This window comes from Cebus imitator, unplaced genomic scaffold (assembly GCF_001604975.1).
Source record: "Cebus imitator isolate Cc_AM_T3 unplaced genomic scaffold, Cebus_imitator-1.0 Scaffold25, whole genome shotgun sequence".
Lineage (NCBI taxonomy): Eukaryota > Metazoa > Chordata > Mammalia > Primates > Cebidae > Cebus > Cebus imitator.
The window spans coordinates 1,924,617-1,937,543 of NW_016107340.1; the positions used below are offsets into that span (position 1 = coordinate 1,924,617).

The 12,927-nt window shown below is 34.0% G+C and overlaps 1 long non-coding RNA gene and 1 pseudogene across 1 annotated transcript in view; one reads left to right on the forward strand and one right to left on the reverse strand.

Moving 5' to 3' along the window:
• The window catches only part of LOC108300190, a 32,183-nt gene extending 22,764 nt beyond the window's left edge, over positions 1-9,419 (reverse strand). The window contains exon 1 of the long non-coding RNA XR_001823290.2: positions 9,360-9,419. This is a non-coding gene — a long non-coding RNA (uncharacterized LOC108300190). The remainder of the gene's footprint in view (positions 1-9,359) is intronic.
• Positions 216-12,927, forward strand: part of LOC108300189 — a 19,929-nt pseudogene continuing 7,217 nt past the window's right edge.

Below are 12,927 nucleotides of genomic sequence, written 5' to 3' on the forward strand. Positions count from 1 at the left end.
GTAATTGTGTAATAAATGTTGGTTTACTAACAGCCTAGCAACATACGGCTGTTGGATTTGACACAACTTGCAGAAAATAAATGCTGATTGTTTCTCAGAGCTCGCCTTTGTATTTCTGCTAAATATATTTAGCTAGTCTGCTGATGAAATGGAAAACCGAACAGTGGAATTTGTACTCAGGAAGTTATGTAACATTTTATGACAGGTTTTAAAACAATGAAAATTCAGCCACTGAATGTTCCAAAACATGTATTTGCTGTGTTGCCAAAGTAGAAAGAGCAAAAGGGAAACATCATGGGAAGAAAGACTATTTTGCTTCTGATAGCAGGAGTACTTTGGGCATATTATGTTTATACTCCTCTCCCAGATAATATTGAGGAACCCTGGCGACTGGTGTGGATAGCTATACCTGTGAAAATGATAACAAATTTGGTAAGTTCAGAATTTCATAATCTGTATGAATATTTAAGCTTAATTAGGAGAAAATAATTACCAGCTATATTATTTTTAAAACTTTCTGCTGTCTTGGAAATTTTGCTCTTAGAGTTTGCTTGCTGATTTTCGAAACTTTAAAAAAAAAATCTTCATTCTTTAACACAGACCCCTAACAGAATAATCATGAAGGAAAGTATTCAAGTTATTTTAATTTTAAATATTAGAAAACAAAATGTGCTGGCTGAGAAAAACAATTAAATCTTACTGTGATTTTCATGGCATGAATACTGACAGAATGAAGCCTTTGTGAAGTATACACTTCAGAAAAGGTAGAATTGAGTGGCACTGTGATTAGCTATATAAAATTCTATGCAAAAATCTTGGATTCAGACATGAAAATGCATTCTTACTGAAATGTTCTGTCTAAAGGTCAACTGGTAAAAGACCAAGGGAAACTGAACACACAGAATGATTCTCAGTTGAAGGAGAGTGAGCCGCTGAGGCAACAGGGCAGCTGCTTGGCTGGCTGCCCTCAGTGTCCACACTGGCCCTTGGAGACTTGTGGTTCTTTTCTAATGAGGCTAACTACTTGGATATAAAGCCATTCATTATTTTTTTTTTGAACCTTCTGTAGCAAACTGCCTTCTTGTAGCAAAAGAAAACAATAATCCAAGGACACATAAACACTTGGCTCACACTCTGTTTCCTTCCATATATTTTTAGATATTTCAGCATTCTCTTCTGGCATTTAATGCAGCTCTGAATAAATGTGATACATGCCTTATTCTCAGGGTTGTTTGTTTCTTTGTTTTTTGTTTTTGTTTTTATAAAGACAGGTTCTTGATCTCTCTGTTGCCCAGGATGGAGTGCAGTGGTATTCACAGTTTACTACAGCCTGGAACTCCTGGGCTCAAGTGATTCTCCCACTACTTGGCCTCCCAAGTAATTAGGGCTACAGGCACATGCCACCATGCCTAGCTATTAAAAAAAAAATTTTTTTTTTGGAGATGGGATCTTGCTATGTTGCCCAGGCTGGTTTTAAACTCCTGGACTCAGGCAATCCCCCAACTTCCCAACCTTTGCCTCCAACACACTGGGACTACAGGCATCAGCCCCTACATTCAGTCCCGCATTTTCATTTTCTATTAGTTACTTCACTTTCTAGTCATCTTATTAGCATATACAGGTGGTTTTCTGTATACACAGGTTTTGCATACCACATATATTTTTCATCCTCAAGTTTACTTTTTAAAAATCTGTATATAAGTAGACTCACTCAATTCAAACTCATTAAATGGTCTACTGTATGTTGTTACTGGATTTGGATCAGTTTCACTGCAATATAGCTTCAAGCCTTATTTTTAAAAAGTTATTCTGGAATTATTTATAAAAATATTTCTTTTGGGTCATTGTTTTGCTTTTTTTTGTATTTATTATGTGTGAGTGTATATACACACACACACACACACACACACATATATATATATATATATATATTTATATGCTAAAATAATGTCATTTCTCTTTGGAACTTCTTAGTCTCTTTTTACATTTCACTTCCTTGTGTTTGTTTTTTCATTTCTATCATATATAATACCTTGAGTTGCTTTTAACTTGGTTTTATTTCTGAAGTTATTAGTCCTTTTTGCCTTATTCCTTTTCTAAGTTAAACCAGTACTAGTGCTAGCACTAATTTTTAGTCACTCCTTCCTTTTAGCTAGCAATCATTTACAAATATCTGCCTATCATTTGAATATGTGTGTTTTTGCTTTTTGATATTTCTTCTATGTTATTTTTAAAAATCATTTTGAAACAATGTGTAATATATTTTATCTTTGTAGTAACTTTTTTCTAGTTTGTTTTCTTCATGTGTTAGATCCTGTTATTATTTTTCATATAACACATAGTAACTTGCATGAATGTTATATATACAACTTTTGTTATTCATGTTTTAATAAGATGAGTTTTCTTGGGTGAACTGTTACAAAAATTTCCTGGGAAATAGAGGTAGTCAAGACTTTTTCCTTTAGTTTTTGTGCCTAAAGGACTCCTATTGCTACGATATACATACGTATATTTATACATATAATATTTATACATAAATTTATAAGTATTAAAAATGTATACACAATTTTTATATAACAAATTATATCTAGATATTGCTACAACTAACATATCTATCAATTAGATTTATAAATATCGATATAGCTGTAAAACCCTCCTCTGTATTTTCACCTATTTTTCTCTCTGGTCCTCCTGAATCTTCCGGTCTATTACTGGCAATTGTTAGCAGAGTATATAGCCACTTGAAGTTATCTTCCACTTTAGAGTTGGTTTGTCTTGAGGTCAGTTACCTCTGAACCCTACTGGGTAATCTGAGAGCTTGTTTTTTTTAGCAACTTATCTTAGTAATCACACCTTGTTATGTTTCAGTCCTGCTGGTTGGAGTCTTTAATCGTGGCAAGGTGCTTTCAATTTTGGTGCCAATACTTAATGCCTTTTTTGAGGATCTGCCACCTTCAGAGCCCTTCACTCTCCCTTTTTGTCTTTTTGTTTTGTTTTGTTTTGTTTTTTTAAAGACAGGGTTTCACCATGTTGGTCAGGCTGGTCTTGAACTCCCTACCTAAGGTGATCCGCCCACCTTGGCCTCCAAAGTGCTTGGATTACAGGCGTGAGCCACCGCGCCCGGCCCCTTTTTGTCTTTCATTCTGCTCTATCACAGTCGTTTTCTATGCAGTTCTGCTGGTTTCAGTTGCTTTTGTCCAACACTACACATAATTTATAGTTCATGGGTTTTCTGTGATTCTTTGTTTTTTTGAAGAAATAGAGTTTATCACCATGATTATGGATTACTTGTTTACTTTCATGTTCTGTATGGTTTCCTGCAGAAGAAAAGCATAGATTTGAAGGAACTTAAAGCCCTGACTCCTTTAAAAAAAAAAGAAAAAAAAAGATAAGAAAAACATTTATTTGCCAAAGTACGTCAGATTACCATAGAATCTGTCATCTTTTCAAAACCTTTATAAAATCATCAACATTTCATGAAGTACCTCATTTTTTCCCATCTTTTCTCCAAACCCTTTGAAAAAGAAAAAAACAACAACTTGCTTGAATTTTTGCCATCTGGTCCTTCCTTGTGATTAGCAATTAATTTGAGCATAAGATATTAAAATGTTAATTCAAGCTTCTAATAATTCAGCGATGAAGATAAATGGAAGTCACTGAGTGGAATCAAGTCTCAACTAGTCTGCATTGTGTCATCTTCTAGAGTAGCAATACCAATTATGTTTAGCTACAATGCCAATTCTGATAGATTGCTCAGCATGACCCTGAAAGGACTCTGAGGTTGCATTTGAGGCTTAGCAGGAAATAACACTGCAATCAAGTAACACCATCAGACCTATCCCAGGCTAGTGATTATTACCATTTGTAAAAAGTTTTCTATTGCTATACCAGATTGTAAAGGTTTGTAGCTTTTAGGTTTGAGGTCATTTTCAAAAAAATATTAGTTTTATCTTCTGTTTTCTTTCTGTTTGCCGTTGATTCTCCCAGCCCTGCTTACTTCTTTTTCCTGTTATGGTCTTCTCAAAGATACACTGGATGGCCTCCAAAGCATGAACTTTAAAGCCCAATGATAATTTAAGTTTCCAAATTGTTGAATAACCACACTGGGTAAACAAAACTCTTATGTGGGTATAGCCAGGGGCCTAGACACTGTTTATTAACTATAAATCATCAGAAATTCAATTTTATTATTTTTTTTCTGGAGTAATAGACTCTTCTATGATAGATTAAGATTCATCAAGAAACTATTTTGTATATACACTGAGGGATATAAATTTCAGAGTTAGGCAGAATTTTATTCTATATCATTTAATGTTTCAAATTTATATCAAACATTGCTTTTAGGTTATAGTGTCAGTATAAAGACGGTAAGATGATCTGAGAAGATATGTCCACTAAGCCACTGCTCCAATGAATCATATTCCACTAAAGAGAAGGCAGCTGAGTAAAGTGTAAAACTCTTGTCATTCAATTCAGATTTCAGACACTGGGCAATATGTTTTGAATGCTAATGACTTCTTAGCATTTTTTTGTTTGTTTGTTTGTTTGTTTTGAGACTGGAGTTTCGCTCTTGTTACCCAGGCTGGAGTGCAATGGCGCGATCTCGGCTCACGGCAACCTCTGTCTCCTGGGTTCAAGCAATTCTCCTGCCTCAGCCTCCCGAGTAGCTGGGACTACAGGCATGCGCCACCATGCCCAGCTAATGTTTTGTATTTTTAGTAGAGACGGGGTTTCACCATGTTGACCAGAATGGTCTCGATCTCTTGACCTCGTGATCCACCCGCTCGGCCTCCCAAAGTGCTGGGATTACAAGCGTGAGCCACCGCGCCCGGCCAGCATTTTGTTATACATTTACTGCACTTACTAGTAGAATCTAAAAACTTGTAAAATTATAGAATCCCCTTACAAAATACATGCTTAGTATTTTCTCCTATATGTTACAATTAGTAGTTACATAACTAAATTTCTATTTTAAAGTTATATTACATACAGCATTCTATACTATTTTAACAAAATAATTAGTTGAAATATAGGTGTATAATGTACATATTATATATGTACATATATAATATGTACATATATACATATATAACGTATATTACATACATACATGTACATGTATATGTGTATATATAATGTATATATGTATATATAACTCAATGTAAACATGTATATTTACATTGAGTTATATATCTTATTTAAATCTATACCTAATCCATATATACATATATACATTATACATTATATAGGTGAATGAATATATTATGAAGTCATTGTTATCTATATATACCTATAATAACTGTTAGTTGGTTAGTTGCTGCCTTTTCTTTTGACTATGACTAACTTCTTAACTTCAGGAAAAATCTAGTAACAACTGAATATATGATTTTGGATAAAATTCATCTGAGACAATCTTAAATAACAGAATAATATTTATAAAACACCTTTCAGTAAATGAATTAGAAAATTAGATAATTGTATAGTTTAACTCAAAGATTGTTGCAAAATCACTACTTTAAAAAATAGTGGTTTACATGACTTAGTATTTATATTTAATCATACATGTTAACATTACATATATAATTTATTTTGTTGTTGGCTCACTAGAACATATTAAGCTGCTTATTAAAACTCCTGTAAAGAAAGAAAGGATAATTGTATTCTGAAAACAGCTCCCCACAATGTCACCTTCATAGAGCTTCCCAGGATAATTTTGATCACATAGCCCAAGAAAGTTAGATCAAAATCCTGTCTTTCACTCAGGATTTTGATCAAGTTGCCCTGGCTTTTCTGAATGAATCTAAAAATTTTTAAACACATTTTTCAGAGTCAACAGATTAAGATCAAATAGAGCATTCATGAGAAACTTTCTCCATGATGGTCCGTTGGAATCGATCCCACCCCTCTTGCTACCTGAGCCCCCTATTCAAGGTTTTTCCTCATTCTGCCTTGTATTAAATCTTATTTATAAGTACAGTTGAGCTTATTCACAGTCTATGAAGACTGGACTCTGGAAAACAGGCATCTTTAATCAATCACACTTTTTAGCACTGTGCTTAGCACACAGTGGACATTCAGTATATCTTGTTGTCATCACATATTCACCTGCATTGAAGACCCACTCTCTTCCAGAAGAAACTTATACTTCAGGGACCCCTCTGAGGTTGACCAAGAGGGAATCTTTGCAGAGGCATCATTGCTACCAACTCCTCTGAGTTGTCATAGGGAACTCAGGGGTATTATGGCTCCCAGTGCTATTGAGAGTTCCCAGGGCCTCTCACCAGTGAACAAGCCAATAAACACTCAGGAAAAAGTAACTTCAATGTATCTGGTCCTTTAAAGCCTCCAGGAGAAATCCTGGCATCTAATCTTTCTTAAATGAGACTGTTAGAAACCTGCTGTTTCTGCTAGGGGAGATTTGGTGGGACTTGGGAATTCAGTGTTTAGGTTCATCAGAATCCATAATCCATACAAATGTTTCTAATCTAATACTCAGAATATTATTTAGATATGAATGTTAGATCAAATTTCATCTTTCGACTAACACATCCAGGAGGATTGTGAATTCAGTTGGTATCCCAGTTCCACAAACTACAAGCTTTGTTTCTATTTTCAGACTGAGATGTAAGGTATAAGTGGTTTCTTTCAGGGAAGTTATAGCAGTATTTGCTTTCCAGACTGTAATTTTAGATGAAAACTAAAACCCTGAGAATGTTATTATTCTTTCTGTTACCTTTCGCATGCAGTCACTACTTGAACTCATCATTCTCTCCATAATATTCTTATTTTTTTGCAACAGCTACTTGATCTCCGAAAACGCTCCCTTAATAGAAACTACAACAGTTGTTAAACTAGGTAACTGGTTTGCTACTGCATTTTATGCATTAACAGAGTTACATTTTTACATTGGCAGTGAGGCTATTCCTGTCTTTAACCAAATCAGATATCTAATTCTAACAGGTCTTAAATATTCTCTTTTTTGATACCATCTTTTAGAATATCTTTTAGACTTTTATCAATCATGTTTTTTTTTCTGAACACAGACACCACTATAAGGAGGTTAATAGGAATCAATTCAGAATTGAGAATTTGAGATACACAGTCTTTAGAATGGGGGAGTGAAGAGCAGTCATCAATAATTCCAGCTGCCTGCATTACTGAAGTGGCAGTTCTGAGGAGGACAATCAGAAGCATTAAAAGCCACATATTTGCCAATGTCTATATGAATGCCCACAGTTTTGCAAAACGAAAAAATAATGGCTTTTCCTTCTTTTCTACCCAATAAGTCTTCTAAGAATGGCTCTCTGTTGCATACTCTATAATTGCACTGGCAAGGTGTTCTGGGAACTGTACTTCCTGATTTCCTCTTCAGGAACAGGGTGGGGACAATTTAGTATTGAAAATAGATAATTTTGTCGTTTCTTTTATACTTACTTAATTTTCATTATTGGAAAAGAGGTTCAGCTAGCTCTTTGATCACACAGCCTTTTAGTCCAAATGTTTCCAGTTTAAGAGAGGAAAGCAAGTCTTTCTGATCCTTGGAATCCCAACATTATAGGTCCATTAGGATTTGGCTCATAGTCACCTTTAGAGGTCCCTTTTCTTTCATACATCCCTGTACAGACTTCTTTATTGCTTTACCAAACTACATGCATTTCTCTGATTACAATAGAAGTATCCTTGTGGCGATTGCTTTGGCCTACAGTGAGATTTTTCCCTTTGGCCAAACTCTCCTTTCAGTACTCATATCAGAGCTCACGAGCTATTTGAAAACTCCTCTTCAATTCTCATCCAGGTGGCTAGTTAACCCACTGACCACGGTCAAAGTTCTTTGTACATATCTATGAGATATGCAGTGATGTTGTTTGGTAACTGCTAACACATCTACTTTTCCTTCTTGACTCTGAGCTTCTTTAGAAAAGAGAACTTGTTTTAATTATCTTTGTAACTCAAATCGTCCAGCATGGAATCTATCAAGTTGTAATTCCTCAATAATTCTTTACTTTTTTTTTAACCTAAGGCAACTATGTGGCAACACCACTAAACCTTCAGTATTTCCAACCTTGCCATTCAGATTCACCTGTGAGTTTATGAGACAGGACTGTTGGGTGTACCTATGCACAGTTCTGTGTTCATAAGCAACACCGGCACTTGTTATTTGTAATCTAGTATTTTTTTTTTCTATCTCTCCTTTTAGGCTTTGTTAGTTGAATTCCTGGGAATCAATCATTTTGTAAACACTGGAATGTTCTTCATGAGCTTTCAAGAAGTCCCACCTACATCTGATGAAAATGTTACTGTGATGGAGACTACTTTTAATAATGTTCCTGTCCGTGTATACGTGCCAACACGAAAGTCAGAGATACTGAGAAGAGGCTTATTTTATGTTCATGGTGGTGGTTGATGTATGGGGGATGCTGGTATGTGCCCCATCTTAAAAGTTTTAGTTTATTATATAACATACATTTTAGTGAAATATTGACTTCATCATATCAAGACATACATGTCAGATAACAAAACACTTCAGCTGTCTGAAATTTATTTCTTTGGAGCTATGTAGGTTTAAAAGAACGATTTTAAATCTCATTGTGAAATAGAGCATAATAAATACCAAAAACTGTAGCAAATCTCAGGTAAGAAGAAAACGTATTTCACTTAGACATTTATTATTAATTGTAGATTTGATAGAAAGTTGCAGTAGAAAACAATGAAGTGAGTTGAACAATGGATTAAATATGAGGAAATAGAAATGGTGACTTTAGTCTTAAGCATAAACATTAAGGAAATTAGAAATAAGGTGTTAGATTTAAAAAAACAGAGTTGAATAAGGGTATTTTATTTTGATTTTATATTATATCATATATATTTTGTTTAATGCACTTATGAATTTATACAAACATTTATAATATATTTTAATATAAAATTTTAATTACTATCAAATCTAAAATTATTTTATTTGCAAATATATTTTGCATGTTTTTTATTATATATATTTCATATTTATGTATAGGAGATCTATGAACGTGATTATAAGTTGTAGTTAAGGTGGTGGTAAATTGAGGTGTATTGGAGAAACGTGGGGAGTGGCAGCTAGAGGAAGGGATGGGGGTTTATCTGATCTAGAGAATATGGAAGCAAATTGGATTCGATACAGATGGGAAAAATTGGCAACATAGGAGGAGGAGCATATTTTCATTTGTGACAGAAGGAAAATAGGTGTTGATGGTATTGCTGTAGATCAGGACTTTAAATTGGAGCAGTAAATGGGGTGATTCTATCATTTTCTCTAAATTTAGATAGTAAAGTCACCACTTAACAATGCAGTGATGTGTCTAACACAAAATCTGAATATGACATACCAGTTTCCACAAGTCTCTTCTGTCCAAAATACTTTTTTGAAAACTTTTACCTGAAAGTATCTCTGAAGAATGAAAATATGTTTAGAAAGGTAAAGGAACTAAATAAGAATAAGCTCAGAAACAAAATAACATTTGCCTGATACTTTCTATTTCAATATTAAAGAAAAACATAAAAATATGTATTCCAATCAAAAATATGAGCATGACTTTTTGTAGTAAAGGTTAAATAAAAGTTAAGGACTTAGTGTGTATTTGACGTTAAGAGTACTCAGCATCTGATTTTGGAAACATCACAAGATAATAGCTATTCCTCTTTCCATGGCCCCCAAGAGATGGGCTTTGTAAGAACCTCGTATCCTGTTACTTCTCCTTCACAGCTGTATGATTTATCCTGACACTTGTTACTACTAAATTCTATTTATCTTTTAACAATTTTCTTATCTGCAAAAGGAAGCATTTGCCCAAGCTCCATGGCAAACAGGTGTGACCCATCCCCAATCCATACACACACCAAAACAAAACAAAACCACAAAATAGAACAAAACACATTTTTTCTTGTCTGCCAAGAAAATATGAGTACTTAATTCAAGTCTCTGCTCTCTCTACTTGCTATTTACTCTCTCTCTCTCTCTCTCTCTCTGGCAGTTTCTGTGAAGTTTAATTTAATTTCCAAAGAGCATTTTCTGTACGCCTCCATTAACTATTATTTTGCATTATTGCTTTTGATTTATATGCCTGCCCTCCCCATCCCTGTTTCCAGTAGGCTATGGCTTCCTTAAAGCTGGAGCTAATATTTATGTGTTTGTACTTTCAACACCTAATGCCTGCTAAATGAAGGAAGCAGAAATTAATCTTGAGGAGAAAAACTGGTTTAAATTATCCAGTGTAAAAATGTAGGAGTGGATGAGAAAGCTGACAAGGTATATGTAAAAGAAACACTGGGAAGAATTTATGTTCTAAAATTAAGATAAAATATTAGAAATATTTTTTTCTAGAGTATATCAATGAGGAACAAGGTGTACTAGTAGGCTTTTTGTTGAAAGAAACACTCATCAATTCATTTGGTTGTTTTTTTTTTTTTTTTTTTTTTTTTTTTTTTTATTTTCAGCTTTTTTTTTTTATGACTTTCTATCAAGGTGAACAGCTAATAGACTTGATGCTGTTGTTGTATCAACCAACTAAGAGCACTCTCGGTTTGTTTGGGTTTAGGCTGAATGCTTTATGTAGGAAAATGCTGTCAGCTTTTGTGGTCTTTCTTTGTTATGCCAAGAGAGTTTATGTGAAACTGAGAGAGTCACCATAGAGAAAGTGAGCTTGAGCATTACAGGAACAGACACGGGAAATAAGAAATCAGATCAAACAGGAATCAGAAACAGGAATTTTAGAAATAGAATACAATTAAACTATTGGATCTTATGGACAAATTACCTCTGCTAGATTTCCAGCCTAGTTTTCATGAGCAGAGTGAATAAAAGTGAGGGCTTTGAAATCAGAAAATCAGGATCAAATCTGGGTACTCAAATTAATTCTGTGACTTTGTACTAGATAAATACAATCTCTTTAGCTTAGTTTCCTCATCTTTAAATTGGGATGCATATAATATTTTCTACAAAATAGGGTTTTTTTTGAGGATTATATGATAAAGCAAACTTAAAGTACTACAAGGTATGTCATGGTAAAATCCTTCACTAAAAGCAATTGTACATGGGAACACAGGCAAAATCTATTCTTGAGAAGTATTCTAGATCAATAATTCCTGGAAAATTGACCAAATAAGAATGAGTAGAAAAACGAAGAAGCCATGTGAAAAAACATTGTAATGAACTAAACGTTAGATTAACTAAACATTAGCCAACTGAACATTAGATTAAGGTAGAATCTCACAATTCTGAAGATTTGCTTGCCATTTATTGGTTACCACTAAAGTATAATGATCACAGGAAAAAAAAATCATTCTGGAAGAAATTTATTCCCAAGCAGGGAAACGTAACACCTGCTTGTGTGTGTGTGTGTGTGTGTGTGTGTGTGTGTGTGTGTGTGTGTGTTTGTTTTCTCCTTAAGCCTAATCCACATTTTGTATTAAAGAATTTACTTGTGTAAATGTCATTTGTAAAAGTTTTCATATAGAGCATCATCATAAGGATGAAATCTGTTTTTGGATTTATCATGATCCAAAATATCAGGTTTGCTACAGAAAAAATTTTACTTTTGATTTTAGGGTTAGAGTAAGCAGAATATCATATACTTTTAAATTAAAAACAGTTGACTTAAAAATTGTTTTTCTGCCCACAGCTACAGACTAGCACCTAAATATCACTTTCCAAATCAATTTGAAGATGTATGTAATGCACTAAGATGGTTGTTACGCCAAGATATTCTTGAAAAATATGGTATAGATCCGAAAAGAATTGGCATTTCTGGAGACAGTGCTGGTGGAAATTTAGCTGCAGCGGTGACTCAACAGGTATGATGCTCAGATTTGTTTTATTCTTTAAATATCCTATGCTTAAATATATTTATTTCAAATAAAATTTTTAGAAAAAAATGTTAACAGGTCTATAGATACCAAATACTTGCAGAAGGAATTATACTTTTCATTTATTAATTATTTATATGCCACTACTTATATGACATTTAGCCAAAACTGTATGCCTATGAGCTATCAATACAAATTATTCTGTAATTATAAGCAGCCTACTATATTATGGATAACATTGTTTTTGGTATTGGATTTTTGACCTAATAAACCAGGGAGTGATGTCTTAGAAGCAATGTTTCTATAAGGAAAAATAATTACATAAACTTTCCAAATTAATATCTACAGTTTAATATTTGATTCTGCAATTGAATAACTGACTCTAATAATAAATATTGCATCTAAACTTACTGTGCAATGAAAATATTGCTAGCATTTTTGCTGATTTTATTATTTATTTTTATATACTTTGGAAATGTATAAATTTTGATTATCGGCACATTCAAGATAACCTCCTTCTGATTTCTAGCCAAAGGAAAAATACAAATTTTGTGATTCATTCTAATATACTATAGAATAAATACATGCAACTTCTCCAAAATTGAATTCTATATACATTGTTGCTCTGAGAGGCATCCTAATGCAGTACAATTAACCCTTCAGGAGACACAGATCATTGGAGTTGAAGCAATGTCCAGCTATGACCTTAGACAAGCCACCTAATCTCTTCAAGCATCAATTTCTCTTTATTGTGTTGCATAATAAGCCTTTCCTCTTATGGAGTTTAGACTTCTAAAATGATGAACCAGTTAATTCGGACCCATAATTATTAAAAATCTAGCTAACTGTAATCCCAGCACTTTGGTAGGCCAAGGTGGGTGGATCATGAAGTCAGGAGTTTGAGACCAGCCTAACTAACATGGTGAAACCTCGTCTTTACCAAAAATACAAAAATTAGCCAGGCATGGTGTCACACACCTGTAATCCCAGCTACTCAGGAGGCTGAGGCAGAAGAATCACTTGAGCCCAGGAGGCAGAGGTTGCAGTGAGCCAAGATCATGTCACTGCACTCCAGCCTGGGCAACAGAGTGA